General features: G+C 37.9%; 2 protein-coding genes across 3 annotated transcripts in view; both read left to right on the plus strand.

Annotated features, from left to right (window-relative positions):
• ZNF385C (zinc finger protein 385C) overlaps positions 1–24,155 on the plus strand; it is a 1,443,898-nt gene that overhangs the window by 979,713 nt on the left and 440,030 nt on the right. The gene's annotated exons all lie outside the window — the stretch shown is intronic.
• The window catches only part of CCHR13.PART0H17orf113 (chromosome chr13.part0 C17orf113 homolog), a 63,944-nt gene continuing 54,512 nt past the window's right edge, over positions 14,724–24,155 (plus strand). Inside the window, exon 1 of one of the 2 annotated variants that reach the window (XM_044054733.1) lies at positions 14,724–14,795. The gene's annotated coding sequence lies outside the window, so the exon portion shown is untranslated. The other variant, XM_044054732.1, reaches the window with a different exon arrangement.

Consider the following 24,155-nt stretch of genomic DNA (forward strand, 5'->3'; position numbering starts at 1 on the left):
TGACTAGGCTACTGCAATGTCTAAATCTACCCATACAATTCTTCTTACTGTAAGAGCTGAAACAACCCAGCCTCAGTTTTCATCTGACCCTCTCTCCTCACCATGGTGACGTTTCACCACTGGAAACATATTACTATTTGTTATCATTTTTGAATATGCCATATCTGTTATAGGATCCTGTAATCCCTCTACCTACCAAATATAAATTACCCTAGAAAAAGCTTTACTACTATTTGCCCTTTCTAAAAGTCCTTGTATCTCACACTCTGCAATTAAATGCACCAACTCCTAAAGTGATACATACTTTATGATGAGTAATACTTTTCCACTGATTCTGCCAAATCATACTCTATGCATGAAGTTGCACTCTTATCCTCTCTATAGGTTGTAGATTACCAGATATATTGAAGTTAGATACAATGTATATCATACAGCACCGATTCACTCATCCTTTGCTAATGGAAACACAGGGCAGCAGCTGTACTTTACACTGAACTTCTGTTCAATTTGAGAAACTGTTACAATATTACCAGAAACCATAAACAGTAAGACATCACAAATACATGTATTTTACGGAGACTGTCTTCCCCCCCAACACACACACATAGGCACTAACACATGGGGTCTTCATCACCACATTCCAAACTATATTATAGTAAGTTAAAGACTGTAATCAATGAAGTCCTAAAGGTTGTGTAAAGCGTTATTTTAATGAAGTTCTAGGGAAGGGGAGGGGTGAAGCCTCCATATAGAATATGCATGGGGGGCTTGCATCCATGCAGGAGCTCTTTACTTTAATCGCTATTTTCTTTAATCATTGCAGGTTTAATTTCCTCAAATTTAGACGTACTACACAGCTTTGGATATTGCATATTTGGTTAACTGCAGTATTAATTAGTATGGGGTTGACAGACTGGTATTTGGTAGAATGTGGTTTGGTATACCCAGAATATCTCTTTATGGCCTGATAGACTGAAGCTTTGTCTGTCAAGGCCAGAAAACAGAGCAAGCAAATTGCCAGCATTTTTGTGTAGCAGACTTTGCCCCACCCCCATCCCTGCCACATCCCTATGCAGGGATGATGTACCTATTAATAACAATAAATTCTGTAGTCACCAGACCTCAGAATAAGTTAAGCAATTTGTCAGCAACTTGCCCCATTGTTTTTCTGGTCTAGAAAAATAGGCTTAGAAGTATCAGTCCGTGATATAACAAAATGACCAGATACCAATCTACAGCTTTTAGGCAAGATTTTACAGTCACAACACCAATGCAACCATTAAACTTGTATCTTATTTGATTGTAAACACCTGGTTCAAAATCCCGATCACCCTCTCGTCGCACATTCTGTAAAACTCATAAGTTAACATAATTTTTCCTGGAGTCTTAGTCACATATGCACAATCCAACACTTCCTCATCTTCTTTCTTTTAAAAATATCTCCCATCTATTTTGTTATTCATAGGTTCATAGGTTCATACTAGGCTATCTGCCCTAGGGCATTTATAAGGCTAGCCAGAGTGTGTTTGGCTTTCGCCACCCATTTTAAATGAATTTTGCTATGCCCTTTTTTGAGGTTAGTATATTGTGCCTCTGTCTAACAGTGACACAGAAGTGATACCTGAGGTAAACCTACGATCCCCCATCCACTCATCAAGATTCCTCTTGAAGAGAGTCAATGAGGGACTCTGCCTAACCTGGACTGGGATTTTATTCCAGAGTGAAGGGAGCCTCTGGGTTATGAATCTGTCCTTCCTGCATGTCCTATTTATTTCAGTGCTGAGGTTCAAGTCTCTCGAGCACGTAGCTCGATGGGATTTGGATTTTCTGAGATGCAGCATGTCCATTAATTCCGGGTTGGACATGGCTTTATACATCAGGCACAGATCGCCTCTGAGCAGGCGGTATGCCACTGAGTAGAGCTGGAGTTTCTTTAACCGGGCAGCATATGGCATCTGTTTGAGCCCTTTGATCCTCTTGGTGAGGTACTTTTGGGATCTTTCCAGTTGCTACAGGTGTCTGGTAAGGTACATCCCAAAAGGGGCATTGTACTCAATTATGGGCCTGATGAGGGATGAGTAAAGAGGCACGATGACCTCCCCTGATCTAGATGCGAATCCCTTCATGATTAGGTGGGCTATATAAAATGTTTTTCTAATCACTTTGGCCACGTGGTTGTCAAATGAGAGATTGCTATCAACTTGGGTCCCCAGGTCCCTAATTACTTCTTCCATACTTAATGGATTACCACTTATGTGGTAATTTGTGGGCACTTTGTTTTTGCCAAAGGGGATGACTATACACTTTTTGGCGTTTAGCTTGAGGCCATGGCTCTGGCACCAGTTGTCTGTTTCTATGAGGCCCTTTTGGAGGATGCTTGTGTCGGCTGGAGAGTCGATTATGGCGCCCAGTTTGCAGTCATCTGTGAACTTGGTCAGCCACAGTCCTTCCGTGTTGGCCTGTGCCTCTGAGAAATATATACCAAACAAGAGAGGTCCCAGGACAGAGCCTTGTGGGATGCCACTTGTAACTGGTTTGGAGTCTGACATGGCTCCAGCAATTCCAACCATGTGGGTTCTGTCCTTGAGTCAGTTTGCAACCCATCTAGTGACATAGGAGTTTATATTTAAGCTGGTGAGCTTATCTATAATGCCCGAGTGGGGTACTGTATCGAAGGCTTTTGCGAGGTCCAGTTAGGCTGTGTGGACCACCTTCCCCTCGTCAATGGCCTTGGTGACTGTTTCAAAGAAATCGACCAGGTTTAAGAGGCAGGATCTGCCCTTAACAAAGCCAAACTGGGTAGGATCTAGTGTCTGTAGGTCCCCAATATCTTTATTTATAAGGTCCATGATGATCCTTTCCATAGCTTTGCAGACCAAGCTAGTCAGGCTTATGGGGCAATAGTTTCCAGGATCCGTTGAGGCACCACCTTTGTGGAGAGGGACCACCGTTGCTGTACGCCACTCTTTGGGTACATATCCTGTAATAAGGCTGAGATTGAACAGTAGTTTTATGTTTGGGTTTAGGTTTAGCTCTTCTTGGAGTTCATGTAGGACGCAGACCGGGACACCGTCTGGTCCCATTGATGCTATGTTTTTTGCTTTGGAGAGGGCGGCTCTTACCTGAGCATCTGAGATGTCAGGGGGGCAGCACTCTGCTGGGATAGATATTTGCCCTTTGGTGGGAGAAGTTTGCGCTGAACCTGTCAGCTAGGATGTTGGCAATGTCTGTGGGTTCGATGTATTTTTTGTCATTTGGACTAATTCTGAGCATATCTGGGAATTCCCACCCAGGTTCCTAACATAACTAAAGAAAGCCTTGTGATTATCCTTAGTGTCCTGTGCAATTTTTCTCTCGAAGCTGGCCTTAGACGATTTTATGAGTGCCCGTAGTTTTTTGCTAATACTGAGATGCCTTCCCTTTTTGGGATTTTGCTCTATCATGTAGTAGCTTCCTCCTTCTATTGTATAGTTTGTTTATGGCTGGGGTCCACCAGACAGGACGTCTGCCTTTTTAGTATTTGTTTCTTTCTTTTTTTGGCTTTTTGCTACCCTGCCTGATCTGTCTTTCTTACTGTATCTCCGGCACTCTAACGACATTACCAGGTGATCAGTGCTTCCCTCTCTTTTTCACTTGCTTATAGCATAATAATTCCCCGACAATCCTTTGTCTACATTCCTAGCCAAAGTTAGTATATTTTTTTTATGAAACACCCTTCTTAAATCACATGGATATTTATTTTCGTTACTAGTTCATTTATTGATTTTGTTGACAGAATACCATGCAGAAAAGGTGCATTAAGACAGTCTGTAATAATACAAATAGGAAAGGGAATAAAATACAGAATGAAACAGCTTCAAATTGCACAAAGCTACAAGGAGGCATTCTATAATTTAAAACATGTCACTTAAGTAGGCACAATGCTGCCATCCATATGTCTCTACCCAGGTGGATTAGACTTAAAAAAGAGAATATGGAAAGTACCTTCTCCCATTTATAAGTCTGAGACTCATAAACGCAAGCCCTAGAATTACAAGCAAAAACGTTTGGAAAACAGGAAAACAGGAAATGTCAAATACTGCTGTTCTCCTTTAAATTAATTTTTTTTTTTTTTTTGCAAGCCCCATCGCACTCTCAGGTGTGGGGGGCAAACTGTCTGCACAACACAGATTTGTATATACCAACTACAAGACTGCCACACTTCAGAAAACATGTAATATTACAAGAAATAGCAATCCTACTTAGCGCTTCTCATGTCAAAAGTTTGATGATTTGCTTACTGTTATTAATAGCAAATCTAGACTTAATGAAAATCATAGCACTTGTGCAATTAGTACAGCTTGGAAAACTATTGTCACATATATTACTGACTGGGCTGATGAGATAATATTAGGCAAACATTCAGTCTACAGAAAATGGCAAACTTTTTCCAACTGAGAAGGTAGAAAAAAGAAGTAAGGGGTAGGCTAAACTAAACTTAGAAGGATTAAACAACATTTATTATTATTTGAAAAAAGAGAGGCGGCTGTGGTGGTGCAGCGGTTAGCATTGCCACCTCACAGCAAAAGGTTTTCTGGTTCAATCCTCGGCTGGGGTGCCTTCTGTGCGGAGTCTGCATGTCCTCCCTGTGGTCGCATGCATTTTCTCTGGGTGCTCCCAGTTTCCTCCCACATCCCAAAGACATGCTCGAGGTGGATTGGACACTCTAAATTGGCCCTAAGCATGAGTGTGTGTGCCTTATGTGGAAGGTTGGATGCTGGGCTGGCAACTCGACACCATAAAACTCCACTACCAGTCATGAGCCAACAGGTGATCTGCTGTGGCAACCCCTAACTGGGAAAAAGACGAAAGAAGAAGAAGAAGATTATATGAAAAAAGAGGAGAATGACTGAAGATAACTGTTGCAGTATAAAGGCAGCAAGATGAGAATTGTGTAGTTGTAAATGAAATGAGCCGTGAAACAGTGGGATTAGTAACACTGATGGTGATAAAGATTACTCTTTTGTGACAATGGCTGGAGTAGACATTACTGAATTAGAAGTGGAGGATTCTTCCGATTTGGTCATAAATAGTCTGTAATAACCAGAGATTCAATTATTAGAGGAACTGATACATTTACAGAGAGGATAATGAACAGCAAGCAGTGTTATGCTTGCAGCAGCAAAAAAATATGATATATGAGTAGGACCTTAAAATGTCCTAATGTAAGGAAATATAGAACTGTTTTTATTTGTATTGGTTCAAATGATCTCATCTTAAAGGACATGCTCTTAGAAGAGAACCCATAGATTGCATAGCTTGTACCCATAGATTGCAAAGCTTGTACAGGTTCATAGGAGATTGCTAGGCTATTGACCAGGGGGTGGCTTTTTAAGCCTGGTCATGCTTCCCAAATGCAATTGACAAGTTTTGATAGTCTAGGATTATTTTAAGGGGTATGTGTAGGCTTAGGCATGGGTGGTCAAGCATTTACAGGCTGCCTCTGCCTAATAGAGACAGGTGCCTGATCAGGGATAAATTTTCAATTTCCCATCCACTGGTCCAAGTTACATCATAACTGGGTTAGGGAAGAACTCAACTTCACATGGATGGGAAGCCTGTTCCAGAGAAGGGATAGTCTCTGAGACACATACCTGTCACTCCAGCATGTCCTGTTTATGTTGCAGGTGAGGTTTATGTCCCTAGAGCAGGTAATTCTAATGCTATTTGTTTTGCAGATGTGCATCTGGTCCATTATAGTGGGATCAGAGGATGCTTTGTTGACCAGACATAGTTCACCTTTCAGCCGTCTATTGGAGACCAAGTGGGAAATAACTTTGAGGCAGTCTGTGTAGGACATGTTGTTCATTCCATGTATTCTTTTTATGAAGAACCTCTATAGATGCTCCAGTTGTTGCATATGCCTGATCAGGTGCCTACCAAATATGACATTGTACTCAATAATTGGTCTGATGAGGGCTGAATACAGGGGAACAATGACATCCTTGATTGCACAGTTGGCTCCTGATCTTCATTAATGTCATTAGTTTTACAGGAATCTAAGTATTGTATTTAAAATATCCTATAATAAGGATTCAACTGCATTGAAAATTTCCAGTTTACTTTCTAAAACTGCTGCCTTGCTTTTGGATGACCATAGCAAGACATGAACCTACAATCTTTTGATACAAAGTCACATGCCTTATCTGTTATACCACATGGCCAATTAATCACAAATCACATACAGAAAGGAGTATCAGATTGATGTGAATGAAAGGATTTTTGGGGCAAATACCTACATGAAAAAATGGCCCATGTTAAAAAGTTTAAATGTGTAGACATCCAAGCCTAATTTTAGATATACATGATTTAGACCAAATGGAATTCACTTGTCAAGACAAGGGAAATTATTTTTGCAGCAGATATAGTGCAGTATTTGACTAATACAAGACAGGATTTTTGCCAGGTCAGAAATTTAACAGTTCACAGACAGCAAAATGTGATCTATCAGTCCTGGTTGTCAATGTTAGGAAAATTTGCCACATTTACATAAGATTGATGTTGTTACTGTTTGTGAAATGTGGTTAAAAATGACTGCAAACCAGTTCTGTCAGGTTATAAATGTTTTTACTGTGACAAACATCATAACAAAAATTCAGCTGGAGTTGTAATGATAGGGATTAAAGTTTGGTAAGAGATCTGTGATTATTACATGTTTGCTCATAACACCAATACTGCAGTGTAATTGTGACAATAAAGACAGCCCTGAAACAGATTACAATTGTTGGAGTCTGTAGACCACCAAAGACAAATGCTGATGACCTAGAGGAATTAATTCATGTATTGCATGAAACAAAGGAGGGAAATTAAAAGTAGTTGGAGACTTAAATTTACCAGGAACAGAGTGGAATAATATTGGTTCGACATTAGTAAGGAAATTATTTGCACTGGACTCTACATTTCCAGTTTGGTCAATCAAGTTAATTTACTTAATCCTCATTTGCATTTTTCTTTATTTCTGATGAAGTACATGATGACTGAACAAATGTGGTAATAATGCCTTTTTATATATTGGAGTCCCCGGTATGATTCTCCGCTGTAACTCACTGATTATTGTTCTTTTAGTCATTGATCCCTACTGGTTATCTTTTCTCAGTACTCGTTTGACCCATTATTTTCCATGAGGTGAGAGTCCTGTAGTTCTTTCATTCCTCCTGAGAGAGGGCCAAGTGAACTGGAAGTGGAACCTATCATTCTCGTTGATGGGATTGGCCTATCTAACCCCTCCCTGCAGCTGCTCATGAGTTCTACAATTAGTGCTTGCAGAGGGAACATGCATAAGAGTAAACAAGCCAGTCTCTTATAAGTGTTGTATCAGTACACAATGGGCTAGCTAGGGTCATTACTGCAGGCAGTTTATGTGCACTAGTGCAGCTGTTGCCAGTGCTGTGACCTGAGGTGCTCCTTAACCTACAATGTTCAAGTTGGCACTGCCTGTGCACTTATATATATATATATCCCCCCACTCATCCTTCTAGTGCCAATACCACAAACTAAGCACAGATCTTCTGGAGTAAAGTCTTTATCTGTCTATTCCATGAAGACAATCAAGCACTCAAAAATAAACAAATAAGTATGCTTTACTGCAGCAATGTAGCCAGGGTGGGATGAGTGGGGCAAGCGCCCCAGGTACAAAATGTTGTGGGGCATGATCTCTCTTTAATGCAATACCTGCCTTTAAAAGCTGGTATTGCATTTGCAGTCAAACCTTAGAGCTGTAGCACTCTGTGTATGGTATAAATTGTAGAAACTGCTTACTACAGTTTTAAAAGTAAAAATTGCTTGTTTTTTAACTAAAATCTGAGCACTGTAGCGATCTGTGCTAGTGGGGTATAAACTGTAGCAAATATTTGCTACATGTATAGCAAGCAGTTTACTACAGTTTAAATTAAATATTTTTTTAAGAAAACATTGCAGTTGTGAAGCTCTGAGCAGGCGGGATATAAACTGTAACAACTGTTGCTATAGTTTAAAAGATTTTTTTAATGAAATATATTGAAGAAGGGTTGGGGCAGGGCACAGAAAAGGGACCTGAATGGCTGGGACAGGATTGAAGAGGCGTGTCATACATCCAGCCATCTGGTTGTTGTGCCAGTTTTTTTCTGTTCAGTGGAAGAGCTAAGGGGTGTAGATCTTACAATGCAACAATCAGCTTATTACAGTGAGGTGCTTTTTTTTTTGCTCCTCACTTGAAGAGCTGAGGGGGGTGGGATGCTGGTTCATAGCAACGGCCACGGTCACTGGTTGAACCAGCTACAATTCTGCTTTTCTGCATGATGCTAATGACTGATATCAGTTACATGGTTATAATTCATTCTTAAAACAGTGTATCTGAAATGTCAAAAGCATTTATTGTTTTTCTGATTTTTGGAACTGAATAAAAAGTTATATGAAGGCACATACTTTGTGTTAAAAATGTTTCTGTGGTACCAGGATAGAAAAAAATAATTTTAAATGTGATGTCATTTTTTTTTCTTCATTATTTCAGAATATCGGCACATCGTAAGTTATATTTCAGCTCTATTTAACCTGCTATGTGTGTTTCCTGTGATCTGAAAAATGTGACCTTTTCCCTGCAAATAACACAAAAAGGAGCTGAAAAGAAAAAAAAATGTATGAAATGTAACTGAAATGTAAAATGTAAATTCTTTCTTCTCTAAGTCAAGAGGCTAGCAAGTCAAAAAATGTAATTATGTTGGACTTTTAGAATGCAAAAGGTAAACATGATTAAGCAAACAATAAATTCATGCATGGTAAATCTTGAGGTTTTGTTGTTTCAGAGGGGGTAAAGGGCTGATATAATTAGCCCTTGTTCCTGAAAACTAATTTATTACATGTCTGGGGTCTGAATGTGGAATAACTAGCTTTATTGCAAAAGTCTCTTATGTTTCTATGAAAATAATAAATTGTTTGAAAGTATAAAGGGCACTGGAAGATACAGTATTTCACACAGAGAGGGATAAGAAATGTGCCTGAAGTGCTAAGCCAATGAATCAGCTCTGTAAGTGGTTAATGTGTAGTCCTAGTCTGGGTGTGAATGTTGGATGCCAATATCCATAGTAGCAGTGTATATTCCTTTTATGGTGTCAGGGTTTGGTTACATTTGGTAAATTTATTACTGAATCAGACTTGTGTTCATGTTCCATTTTTTGTTTTACTTAACTTGTTTGGTACTAGTGATGTGATTTGAGACCTTCCCTCTGGTGGCCAAGAGACAAATGTTGGTGTTGGTAGAGCAGATCTGACCACTATAGCCTCTATCTCTCATAAACCTGGGGTAGTACACTGGTTGGCAGTGGTGAGATATCAACCTTTTATAGTGCCAATATATTTTTCACATATGGGTAGGCAGACTGTGTCATCCATATCAGTTGCCATATTTTTCTACAAAAATAATTGATTAGTTGAGCTTTGTTAATTGAGAATGGTATATAAGTAATATTTTGACTCTAGTCAGTATCTTTATAGAAGTTTAAAAGGGCTGAAGCATTAACATTTTGTGACTGACAAAGAAAGAAACGTAAGAGGTTATGCATGTACCTTTGTATATCTCAGTTCATATACTGTAATAGATTTCAACATTATTGTTGGAAGATAAGATTGTGGAATACTCGCTAATAGACTTCATTGATAGTGTTACCTAGGATATTGATTTAGAAATGTGCTACAGACATGGCCTACTTTGGCTTTAGCAAGCCATTAGATAAGGTAACACACAAAGGATTAATGAATAAACTGGAAATATTTATTATGAGTCTTATGGTCATAGCGTGAGTAAAAGACTGTCTAAACAACAGGACTCAGTGGATCACAATAAATGTTTGATCAGATGAAATATTGATGAGTAATGCACTACAGTTGTTGCTGCTGAGTGGACCTCTTTTGATTTATAAATGGTTTTGCAGAAGGTCAGGAAGGAAAAGCTTGCCTTCTAGATACTGGCACAAAGCTATGCAACAAGAGTAATTCATATGATGCTATAGAAAGGGGAAAATTAAAAATATATATACTCAGATTGGAGGAATGGGCTTGGACATGGCAGCTTAAAGTCAGTGCAACCAAATGGAATGCTTGCTATTTTCTTTATATAGCAACACTCTTTGTTTATTTTCACAGTGTATAGCACACACAAGTCTTTCTATTAATATATCTGTTACTCCTCCACCAAACTGACAACTTTTGGCCAGCTTCTGCAGCTGTGGATTTTATTCAGAAATAGTTCCTTTTCTCACCTGATTTCTTTTATGCGTTCCAAAGTGTTCTGCAGTCAGTAGCAGTTTTTGGCTCAAGCAAGTTTGTAAAGTGTCTTGAAAGTTTTTGAATGAAATGCTCAATTGGTTTAGCTGATATCTCCAAATCATGCATGTACATACTGCTTGATGCCATAGAAGTAAGCAGCACTGGAAGTATTTCTCACTATGAATACCACTAACAGCAGAGTGCAGTTCTACTGTCTCAGTATAATGTATCCACTCCCTTCATTGTACCATTAAACACGTGCATTTATCCAATCTGCCCTGCAATTTGCAGCTGTTGCTAATTCACTTTTACTAAATCTTCCTGAACAATGTAATTTACTTGTACAGCATTACTTTTGATGTTGCCTGTACCATAGCCTATTCTTAAATTTTTCTTCCAAATAACTGAACTACTTGTCATTTATTTCTGAGTGGTGGTATTAAGGCTTTATAAACATGTTATTTCTTTATTTTGATGACTTGCTCCAAGAAACAGACTTCAATGAAAGGTGGTTGGAAGCAGTGGAATCTGGAGTCAAAATCCCATCTGGACCAACTCATACACCTCCAATTATAGATATACTGAATGCAATATCCCCTGGGCAGGGCCTTCCCACAGGCCATTCAGTATTGTCATATAGGACCTCTAAATCCTGTCAAAGACTTCCTGCAGCTCTAGGGTTGGGGTGGGGGATATCACTCTTTGTCAACAAAGCAAAGGTTTTTAATAAACTTTTGGCCAAAAGAGAGTATTATAAAGCTAAGCCACATCAGCCAGTACTGGTGGGAGAACAGCAGTGCTCAATTTAGTATACTTTCTCCAAATATCCCTGGTGAAAATTTGTCATCATCCATCAAGTCATCCAGACTGGTTTTAAAGGTTGCTAGGGGAATTACTCTGCTTAAACAAGCCACATTATGGGTAAATAAACTATTTCTTCTTTTGCCCATGTCTATAGGCATCCCTCAAGGCTCCATCTTAGGCCCACTTCTCTTTATTATCTTTATAAATGATCTCTGTACTGCAGCATCATCTGCCTCTATCATTCAATATGCAGATGATGCTTCCCTTATTTTCTCTGCCCCCTCAATAAATGAACTCCAAGAAAAGTCTCAAACTGCCCTTAATAACATTGAAAAATACCTCACAGACCACCAACTGATTCTAAATCCAAACAAGACTAAACTTATGATATTTTCTAATAAAAAAACAACAAAAGCATCTCTCTATCTTTGCCTCTAATGATACAAAAATAGAACCTGTCGAATATATTAAACTTCTTGGTGTTACCCTAGACTGCAACCTAAAATTTGACAGGCACATCACTTCAACAATCAAAAAATTCCACACAAAATTAGGTGCTCTATACAAGGCTAAACCATATCTTTCTTACCATGTTAGAATAGTTACTGCCAGAACTTATCTGCTATCCACCCTTCTCTATTGTTCACAAGGCTTCCCAAACCTTCAAAAATCTGATCTAAATAGCCTAGAAGCTTGCTAAAATAAAATTGCAAAATTTACCACTAACCTTCCCTATAGAGCTCACCACTGTATACCCCTTCAAAAACTAAACTGGATTGACTCCCAAACTTACTATCCCTAAACCAACTAATAGTAGCCCACTCCGTTACTCATACCCCGACTATTGCCCAGCTTTATGTAACCTCGTACAACCCTATTCCAACCTTACCTCACTCAGATCTGCTCAGAAAAACTTGCTCAAAGTTGTCAAAATCCACAATGCTTATAGTGATTCTTTATACAGCTACTTCATAGCCAAAACTTGGAATTCCCTTCCCCAGAATTTACTATATATAACCCATAATACCCATAGTTTCAAACAGCTCCTTACAAATTATTTCTAGTCACTGGCTATGCTCCTGTATTATCCCCTGTCTAAACATAAAAACTTCCCATCTACAGTATTTTCCCCACTTATGTAACTCAATTTTGTCTGTTTCAATTGTTGTTTTGCTGATATTACATTTGACTGTTTGTTATGGCTTGAAGTGTGACTCTTTTGAACCTTGTATAAACATGATTTTACATCTTACTATATTTTTTTATGTAAACTTTCATAGAAATCTTTGTAATACTGTAATTTATAATACCTATGTATAAATATCGTAAACTTGTTATTTTTTGGGGAGCTTTTCTCCCCTGGTCTCCACTGAAAATGTGTTTTTGAGTTAGCCCAGTTGGACATTACCCAGTTAGCAAATGTAAGTAAATAAATTAATACATAAGGTCAGCCTATTCTAAAACTGGGGAATACATTGGGTTAGGTATCTGTTACATCACCTGGTCTTGTCAATGTGGTAGAGTAGGTTCACATGTCTAGAATGGGTGTTTGCTTTACTGCTTGTTCCGTTTAGGTGAATGAATTCTAAAACTGTTCAGCAAGGAAGTATCTATGACCTGAGTAGCGTGACAGAGCTTGTAGACTATCAGAGAAACTAAGTGTACTAAGACCTGAGATCTTTTTGGTGAGGAAACAGTGAGGTCTCTCAAGCTGTTTAGGTGATTAGTGAGGTACATCCCAAAGGGTGCATTATATTCAATGATGGATCTAATAAGAGATGAATAAAATGGGATTAGAATTTCTTTGGATTGTGAGGAAATGCCATAAAGGAAGTGCAAGGTAGAATGATTTTCTAATTACCAGAGAGACATGGTGGTCAAAGAAAAGTTTATGGACATATTTACCCAATTCTGTGATTACTGGGTTGAATTTAAATGGAATGGGTTCATAGGTACCTACTACAGTATTGATAGAATCCTTGCCTTTTGCTCCATGAACATTTTAGTTTTAGTACAATTTGTTACAGACAAGCTCCTAACAGGTTACTGATTGACAAAAGGAAGGGAGAACAACAAAATAATAAGAAACTGGTTCTTTTACAGTCCCAGTTAAATGGAATAATCTACCACCCCTGTTTACAGTTGTTTCCTTAATAGTACAGTTCAGAAATAATATGAAAAAAATATAGTTTCACACTAGGTTTGAAGTGTGGCAGACAGAGTAGAAATGTTTTTCCTTTCCTACAGATATATAGTCATGAACGTTTATGTTTCCTTTCTGTTTCATCTATATAGCTAGCAAAACAGTATGTCTTCCTCTCATCATCAGAACAGAAATGCCAGTTGACCCTTGTTAAGCCTGAAAAAAATGATAAAAATTCATCCAACCAAACAAATTTCATAATCTTATATCTGGTATAGACCAGGTGAATAGTTTAAAAGGTAAGCATCTGGTAGCTGAGGTTATAAACAATCACACAGCTTCAAATACTGCAAAATTCCTTAAGATGGCATCGTACTTCTGCCTTTTGCCCTACCTAACTGCCAACTGATGCAAAGCCTCATCATGTTGAGGGGACTTAACTGCAAACATCTATTGTTCTGGAAGAAATACAACACTGAAAGGTGACTACACTGAATAATAATCCATGTCTGCAGTATTGTATGCTGCTTATTATAGAAAACAAAATCATGCTCGCATAAAGAGAATTTGATTATCTTAGGTACATTCATGCACACTCTAAATGTGTGGTGGACATAATATTTCAGGGCATGCAACCCAATAAATGTACTCTGTTGGATTTCTTCATTTCAACAAGTTAATAGCAAAATATTTTTTTTCTAAGTGTTGCATGTTATTACTTCTAAGTATTACATGTATAATATCTTATTAATAGTTAATGAATGAAGCAAGGATGTTTGAGCAGCTTTGGGCATACAGATCCTGCTCACTGGAGAAATAATAAGATTGATTGTGTGACTGATTTGCATTAGTTATTATTGCATAAGCCATTTTATTGCTGATATTAAGATATAACCTCTCACAGTAATACATAGCACGTCAAGCATTCATTAGTGTACAACCATCATACCTCTCAGCTGTACAGATTTTTGCAGAATGTCCAGATTTTTGCCTCATATTTTTGATCTGTTCCCCATACAATTTGTGATTTTCTGGCAAATGGGCTGATCTGAGGACTGAAGTCACTAAATAATGATATACATTTCTGTTTCCGACTTCATATCCTTTAGAAAAATGCATGCTAAAAAAATCCTGTTTTTTTCTAGCAACTTTCTAAGGATATAAGAGCAGTCTGCCCCTATTTTTGGGCGTTTGTCTCCCCATTCTGTCGGGCTTTGTCAGATTTTTTTGTGCTAAGAGGTTGAGAGATATGAATCAACCATGTTTTATATCTGTGGTCTTTGTGGCAGAAATCAGCCATTCCTTCATCTTCTTCTTCTTCTTTCGGCTTTTCCTGGTTAGGGGTCGCCACAGTAGATCACCTGTCACCATTCCAACAGCAATAATTTCTTTCAGTAGTTTCATTCTGTCAGCCTGGCAGCAGTGCTATTTTCTTGTTGTACACTAGAGGCCTCTATAACTCTTTCAGGCTGCATTAAACAAACTCAGCCAGAGAAGACATGAAAACAAAAATGGCTGCTCTTGTCTCAGTCTGAATATGGCACTGTTTGCACTGCTTTTCTACTGAAAGGTACCATTTGACTGTGAATATATCTTGGCACCCAAATGTTTGTTTAAAAAAATAAGCAATTGACGCATACAGAGCTGACTGTTCTGTTGTTTCTTTCTAAATCTAATGTGAACTTGCAAGCCAAAATATTCAGTGTGACTGCTTTTTACTAAAGGTATGTATTTTCTGGGTGAGCACTGTTACTCAAGTTTCTCATCAAGGGAAGAATAACTGCGTAGATTAATGTTTGAACTTCATTGGTGAGATTATTGCAGTGTGTTGTATTTCAAGGATTATGGAGTTTTATAGACTTGTGGATGTCTGCAAATGGTTATTTCATTTAAGACCACAGTATCTCTTTAAACTCAGTGATTTCATACACTGCATAATGAAACAGGTTAAATGCAGACCATGATAAGTATATCAAGTGAAATAACATTGTTATCAGATTTTTACAGTATGTAATGTTATTCTAACTATAAACTTTTATCATTTGCTTTATACAGCATTGCTCGTCTTAATACAGAGTAACATACATAGATGCTGTGTTGTATGCCAATACAGCTCCCACAGCCGTGGGTCATGTGACAAAGAATCCCCGTACTGTGAGAGCAAGAAAGCATGCAGAGCAGTAAAATTGTTTTTGTTTGCTGTCAGTTATAAATAAAATGGCACACAAATATAGTTTTAGTCACAGTGTTCAATTAAATTAGATTTATCATCACGGCTTTCTTAACATTCCCTTAAATTTATTTTTCTTTCACACATTGACTTTTCATATTAAAATATCACATACTAGACTTACAGTTTTTTTTCTGAAATGTTTTCTCTACTGAGTGGCTTATTGTGGAGCATAATGCACTGGTATTTAATATTTATGTCTAAATACTGACATCATTGCTATGTAAGATTTTGCTTATGGTACCTCAGAGTGAATACGAACACAGTAACATGCAAGAGAAGTCCACATTAGAAAAATAAGTTAAATTAGTTTTAAAGTTAAAACTATATTCTTGACACTATGGCAAATAATTTTAATAGCTTCTTTTTGGCATATGTATCATTTCTTATTAAAAATACTGGATATACAAAAGTTATTCATATCTGTGCAAACAAATCATGTACTATTTATTTGCTTCCTGTATAACTGGGGCTATAAATGTAACTGAGAACATAAGAAATGCTAAAAATTAAAAAAAAATCAAAACTCTTATATTTTTATATAAAGCATAATGGCTTACTTCTGTATATCAGCACATTATAAAGAAGGTTGCTGGTTTTGCTTATGGTGTACAGACTATCTGCAGGCAATTAGTAGACTAGCAACAACCACTGATTTCAGAAAACGTTTAGCAGTACTCTGAAAAAAATATTCTTAAGATTCTTTGTGAATCGCATCTTTATCCTGAATGTATATAAGATCTACAGTCAAAACACATAATTAATTAGATGAATACTATGATTGCAGAACCTAACTCAAATAAAGTCATTGTCTGAGATATCTTTCATAACATGCAGGGAAACGTTTATGTAAGAGTTATTTTCCATCTCCTGTTTTTTTAAATAAGATTGCACTGATTTTAATGTAACTGATAAAAAGTAAATAGTCACATTTTGATATGAATATAGCGTTACACCAAAACCAAGCTGCAAGCAACACAGAACTTGTGTAGAAGGAACTGTTCATCACTGCTGAGTGTCTGCCCAGTTAAGTTGTGGATTAATGTACATCGCAGTACTGCTGTACTTGTTGTAGTAGCATAACTTAGTGGTAATACAACGGTTGCTGTAATCACTTTGGGTCTATATCAATTTGTTGAAGGTTCATTTCCGTCATCCTTTCTTCATTGACCTGAAACCACAGAACATTCATTTCAGTGAATGTTCACATCGAAAAAACATTTAAAGAGGGAAAGGAAGCAGTCGGCCAACACTGTTACCATAACACACACCTCAGTATGTCAAACCCACCCAAGTGGGAGGATGCTCCCCAACCCCCCAATGTGGAGGGCTGTGCCCCCACATCCCCCTAACTATATATACCAACTCTGAGCTCACACTACAGTGTGGAAAACGGCAAATTTCTGTTGCTGGCTAACTGCTTCCTTTACCTATGCAAATCTTTTGCAGATGTGAATTTTCTCTGATTTCATTTGGTCGATGAAGAAAGGTTCGTGGAAATGAATCTTCACCAAATTAATATAGACCCAAAATGAGATTACAGCAACCATTGTATTACCATTAAGTTATGCTATTACAACAAGTACAGACGATATATGTGCCTTTCTTTATTCTTTGCATAAGAGATCTTTTTATCATTTGAATAAGGCTGACAGGCAAGCTCTAGCAGCTTTAAGAACCAATAAAAATATTTGCGTTATGCCAGCAGATAAGGGAGGTTCGACTGTAGCGATGAATTTGAGTGAATATCGTAAACTAATGTTTTTCATGTTAGATGAAGATGCTACTTCTGTGAAAATAACGATTAAGAGTGCAAGAAATTATTAAATATGTACATGATACACTGTATGATTTACTAATGGATAGATCTGTTTATAAATCTGCTTATGATTTTCTGTATGTTATGCATCCTGTTATAATGGTAATCAAAGGATTACTAAAATTGCATAAAGATTTAAGCAACCCACCCTACAAACAATTGTTGCTGGAGAGGGTTGGGTGACGCAACCCTATTCTATCTTTGTGGAAAAGAAATTGAAGGTTATTTTGTCATTGTTTCCTAATGTTTTAAAAGATACCAAACAATTTTTAAATGCTTTATATGAGGTTTTAAGTCAGAATACAAGTGTTAAAGGCTTTTTCCTTGTAATTTTGGCTGTCAAAAATGTGTTTACATCCATTCCAAATGATTATGGCATTGAAGTCATAAGGAATGTGTTAGTACATAACAATGAATTCACAACTGCTACTATAAATATATGTTTTTTACTGGATCTTATTTTTAATAATAATATCTTTATGTATGCAGATAGGATCTATTTGCAAAAATGGAGAGTTGCCATGGGTACCCCATGTGCAAACTCCTATGCCAATCTAGTCTTGAGCAAATGGGAGGAGGAATATGTATTATCAGCCAATATATATTCTAAATATATACTATTGTGTCTCTTATGGGGAGGCTCTAAACAAGAGCTAGAAGCTTTTGTGATATACTAAACAATACCACTGGCTTTTTAATGTTTCTATGACATGTTCGGACACTGAGATTAATTTTTTTAGATGCACATCTTGATATTGATTCCATTGGAAGAATGAATACATTTTTATATCATAACAAGTGTTGGAAAAATAATTTATTATTCCGAGATAGTATGCATCCTAGGCATATCTCTCCCAATATTGTAAGGGGTCAATATGTGAGAGCTTCCAAGTTATGTACTCATGAGTATGAATTTACAAATACAATAGAGCTTATGACGAATAATTTTATACAGAGGGAGTACGATAAAACTATGTTGGATAGAACCAAAGAACACATTTGTGATGGAAGAAGGACTATTTATAAACATTTTTCTCACAAAGACCTTCCATTGTTAACCAGAATGAGAGCAGTGAAAATAGAGACTGTAGATTTGAGGTTTGGCACTAGATATATTAATGATGTAGGTCCTATTTGTGACATCATACATAAAAATTGGAGATTCTTAATGGTAGATGAGAAGACAGTTTCTTGTGTGGGCGAGTCTCCCGATTTTTCTTCAGGGATTCCCTGACTTTAAAATGACAACTATGTAGAACTATAAAATCTAATAATATGAACATACTATCAGAAAGAATAGGTACATATGCCTGTTGTGCATGCAGTGCTTGCTCATTTATTTCTAAGGAACAAGTTTTTAAACATCCATGGTTAAATTTTATATTTAAACCTAATGCTTATGTGGACTGTCATATAAAAGATGTAGTTTATTTAGCTACATGTAATTTTTGTACAAATGTCTATGTAGACAAAAACAAATAAAAGATTTAAAGATAGAATATTTAAGCAATAACCCACGTATGGGTGTGGGTAATGCTGGATTTACCCACGGTTGGTGTGGTTTGGTCAGGAGGGCGAAGCCCAAGTGTCCAAACAAAGACAACCGTGGGTTAATCCAGCATTACCCACACACAGAAGTGGGTTATTGCTATTATACAATGACATTATTTAAGAAAAAAAATACTTACTTTTCTTAAATAATGGCACTGTATGATGCCTCCGTGCTGCCCTTCCGCAGCTGTCCAGTATTCTGCTGCAGTTCTGATGTACTGCGCATGCGTATGCTTACGAAGTACATCAGAGCTGTGTGTGGAAGCAATGGAGAAAGGAAGATCTCCGTTGCTTTTTTAACGGTGTCTCGCTATGTTAAAAGAGTTTAACATAGCGAGATAGCTTTAAAAAAAAAGCAACGGCGAAAGGAAGATCTCCGTTCCCTTTTTTAAAGCTGTCTATCTATGTTAAATGAGTTTAACATAGCGAAATATCTTTAAAAAAGCAACGGAGAAAGGAAGATCTCCATTGCTTTTTTTTAGGCTATCTCACTATGTTAAACTCATTTAACATAGCAAGATTACAGCAACGGAGCTCTTCCATTCTCCGTTGCTACCAAAAACACAAAATAAATCAAGTCCGGGCGACCTGACCTTTTCCATTAGTATAAGTCGGATTTACAACGGGCATGCTGACCAATCACCATGCACGTTTTGGAATATTAATGGGGGGTGATTGTATAATGAGACATTTGTACGACATTAACAAATGAGAAGAATGCCTTAGCTATGCATATTAAAGAACATCAAGGGCATACATTCTCTTTTAGAACATTACAATGTATATATTTAAGTGATAGAGGGGGTGACTTGATAAATGTCACAGAGAATGCTGAATTGCAATGGATTTTGAAATTAAAAGCTGATAGGCATCCAGGTATAAATGAATGTATTCCCCTGAAACCAGCTCTGAAGAGATGTAAATTGATATATAAATATGATTGTTTGTGGTTTTAAAGAGCAGCCTGGATTGGTTGGCTATATATTTAAATGTTTTAATGCACTTTTGTTTTTTAGATCTGATGAAGCATTTGGTTTTAAATGCAAAAGTGCTTGTTTTTGCATTTATTAAAGCTTGATGCCATTAGCTGTGGTGGTCCTGCTGTTTTTTGCTTTACACTGTGTGCGTATTTGCAGCTTGGACCTTCAAGAACTGTTGGTTCGGCTATTTGTTTGGTATTTCTAGTTTCATGGTTTTGCTCAGACCTGCAGCAATGAGAGTAGTTCTGTTTCCCCAGTTTGTCTGTTGTATGTTCACCCACAGTATGTGACACATATCTGCTTTCTAGGAGAGGGTGCATGCTAACTTGGGGTTTGTTTATAAATAGTGTTGCAGGGTCGGGCAACAGCGATTCTTGAGACTTACCCCATGTGCTTAGGAAGGTGGAAATGAATGTGTGATTCCCAGTACATCTGCTTCATGAAAGGAATGTGCACACACACACACACACACACACACACTTCAATTACAAAGCAAATGCTTACAGAGGAGGGACAACTATTTGTCCATTACTGAGTAATCTACAAATCTTCTAAGGGATAGAAACTATTTCTGACTAGGTGGGAGGAATCTGAAGAAGAAAACTTGCAGGTGAAATAGGTTTTCTGACCAGCTTGGAGGAAACTAAAGGCAAACTGCTGGATGGCTTACACAGTTCTCACCATTACAGCAGTCAGCAACAGTCAGTTGGTGTAAAGGAAGATTTCTGGGATAGCTCTACCACTTTTCACCGCTGAGGTGGTCTGCTAGTGGGGTTTATGAGTTCAAAGTAGACTGTATTTCTCTTGCCACAACTCCATTAGCTAACCTTAGGAATTGACATTGGTTGGTGGTTTATCAGCTCTCACTTTGTACTGTTCAATATTATGATTGCTGCATCAACTTCCCTAAGCTTTTTTTTCTGCAACACCATAATTATTTAATATAGCAAAGCATCTTGGGAGTGAGTGACTCTTAGATACTATTTCTTATTACCATCCTGTGTCTACTATTTGTTAATGTAGGCTGTGCTTACAACTGCTAGTTGTATACAAACACATTAAAACAATGTTTATTTCTTGTCATTTATATAGTGAGCCTTTGTGTGTAAGAACAGTATAGGAAAGTCTTACTGTTCTACCCCTATTTTTTTTTGGCAGACACAAAGGTAGAAGCAGCAGCTGTAATCACTAGGAAGACAGGAAATTTCCCTTTGGAATGACGGCATATTTGTCCCCACTCCAGAGAAGATGTTCTGAAAGATTTTCTCTGCCAGCAGTTGTTTGGAGTAAGAAAAAAACTATTTTATGGTAGATTACTTACCTGTAAAGTACTGGGATTTGTGGCGATGGGTTCCCTCTCCTTATAGTAGTTTACTTAATGTAAAGTGCTGGAATTAGTGGTGATGGGATCCCCCTCCTTGTAGTTTACTTAACTGTCAGTTGCTGGAATTAGTGGTGATGGGTTCCCTTCCATATGGTAATTTACCTACTTGTGAAGTACTGGGATTAGTGGTGATGGGTTCCTTTTCCTTATAGTAGTTTATTTACCTGTAAAGTGCTGGAATTAGTGGTGATGGGATCCCCCTCCTTGTAGTTTACTTAACTGTCAGTTGCTGGAATTAGTGGTGATGGGTTCCTTTTCCTTGTAGTAGTTTATTTACCTGTAAAGTGATGGAATTAGTGGTGATGGGATCCCCCTCCTTGTAGTTTACTTAACTGTCAGTTGCTGGAATTAGTGGTGATGGGTTCCCTTCCATATGGTAATTTACCTACTTGTGAAGTACTGGGATTAGTGGTGATGGGTTCCTTTTCCTTGTAGTAGTTTATTTACCTGTAAAGTGCTGGAATTAGTGGTGATGGGATCCCCCTCCTTGTAGTTTACTTAACTGTCAGTTGCTGGAATTAGTGGTGATGGGTTCCCTTCCATATGGTAATTTACCTACTTGTGAAGTACTGGGATTAGTGGTGATGGGTTCCTTTTCCTTGTAGTAGTTTATTTACCTGTAAAGTGCTGGAATTAGTTGTGATGGGATCCCCCTCCTTGTAGTTTACTTAACTGTCAGTTGCTGGAATTAGTGGTGATGGGTTCCCTTCCATATGGTAATTTACCTACTTGTGAAGTACTGGGATTAGTGGTGATGGGTTCCTTTTCCTTGTAGTAGTTTATTTACCTGTAAAGTGCTGGAATTAGTTGTGATGGGTTCCTTTTCCTTATAGTAGCTAACTTACCTGTAAAGTGCTGGAATTAGTGGTGATGGATTTCCCTCCATATAGTAGTTTACCTACTTGTGAAGTATTGGGATTAGTGGTGATTGTTTTCCCTCCATATGGTAGTTTACCTGTCTGTGAAGTTTTGGAATTAGTGGTGATGGGCTCCCCCTCCTTGTAGTAGTTTACTTCTCTGTAAAGTGTTGGAATTAGTACCTGTTTGTGAAGTACTGAGCTTAGTGGTGCTGGGTTCCCCTCCATATGGTAGTTTACCTACCTGTGAAGTACTGGGATTAGTGGTGATGTTTTTCCCTTCCATATGGTAGTTTACCTGCCTGTGAAGTACTGCAATTAGTGGTGACTGTTTCCCCTCCATATGGTAGTTTGCCTACTTGTGAAGTACTGGGATTAGTGGTGATTGGTTCCGCTTCATATGGTAGTTTACCTGCCTGTGAAGTACTGGGATTAGTGGTGATGGGTTCCCCTCCATATGGTAGTTTATCTACTTATGAAGTACTGGGATTAGTGGTGATGGGTTCCCCTCCATATGGTAGTTTATCTACTTATGAAGTACTGGGATTAGTGGTGATGGGTTCCCCTCCATATGGTAGTTTACCTGCCTGTGAAGTACTGGGATTAGTGGTGATGGGTTCCCCTCCATATGGTAGTTTACCTACTTGTGAAGTACTGTGATTAGTGGTGATGGGTTCCCCTCCATATGGTAGTTTACCTGCCTGTGAAGTACTGTGATTAGTGGTGATTGGTTCCCCTCCATATGGTAGTTTATCTACTTGTGAAGTACTGGGATTAGTGGTGATGGGTTGCCCTCCATATGGTAGTTTACCTGCCTGTGAAGTGCTGGGATTAGTGGTGATGGGTTCCCCTCCATATGGTAGTTTATCTACTTGTGTAGTACGGGGATTAGTGGTGATGGGTTCTCCTTCATATAGTAGTTTACCTACTTGTGAAGTACTGTGATTAGTGGTGATGGGTTCCCCTCCATATGGTAGTTTACCTACTTGTGAAGTACTGTGATTAGTGGTGATGGGTTCCCCTCCATGTGGTAGTTTACATTAGCTGCTTGTGAAGTACTGGGACTAGTGGTGATGGGTTCCCCTCAATATGGTAGTTTACCTGCCTGTAAAGTGCTGGGATTAGTAGTGGTTGGTTCCCCCTCTTCCTAGATACTTCACCTAACAGCAAAGTTGTGGCATCTTTATAGTTCCACACACACTCGGGTACTGCTAGTGCTGCCCATTCATTTCTATGTAAGCATTAAAATATCTTTTACAGAGAAATTGCTGGAACCATACCAGCTAATAAATGATCTGGTGAAAAAAAGAGTGAAAATAAAACATCCGAACATATAAACAAGTTTCACTTGAAATGTATATTACTCTAACAGAACTACTTCACAGACTACAACCTAGGGAGCTCATTCCCCTTCTTGTACTGAGCTTAATACACCCCAGATTTTTTTATGTGGAGCAATTACAACAATGCGTATTTCACATATTACATCCTAAAGAACTAAGAATAAATGGTACCATACTAAGATGGTCACTGAGGAATATATTCAGTCTCACCCTCACTACCAAATCTAATGCAGTCATTTTTAAACACTCATTAATTTAATATTACCACCAAGGTAGCCACTCCCACCGCAGTCAGTGACTACCAGCCAGTTGTCAACTCCTGTCTTTTAGCCACAATTATGAGAAAGCTAATATATACAGGTAAATATTAGAATGTATTCAATATTCAAAGGTGTAACATACTCACAGCCTAACAGCATGGGTCTACCCCTGGTATGTCACACTAACCATACTATATGCTTTAACTAAGCAAATTTGTAATAATATGAAAATGGACTACATGCAGCTGTGATGTTCCTGGGTCTTAAACAGACCTTTGAAACTGCGGACAACCAACAACTGTTTTAACAGCGGGACAAAATGTCTTTGTTCAAGAAGTAGTTTGATTGTTCCAAAACTACCTTATCATTAGTACCAGTCTAAACTCCATATGCCATGACATCAACAGAAAAAGCCCCCTGTAGCATGACATACTTTACCAGAGAATGCACAAACTGCAATCAAATTAACTCTCTTGAAAGCACACCCCCATCAGTAAATATAACTG

The sequence above is a fragment of the Protopterus annectens genome, chromosome 13.part0, assembly GCF_019279795.1.
Source record: "Protopterus annectens isolate FY-2018-M chromosome 13.part0, PAN1.0, whole genome shotgun sequence".
Taxonomy (NCBI): domain Eukaryota; kingdom Metazoa; phylum Chordata; order Ceratodontiformes; family Protopteridae; genus Protopterus; species Protopterus annectens.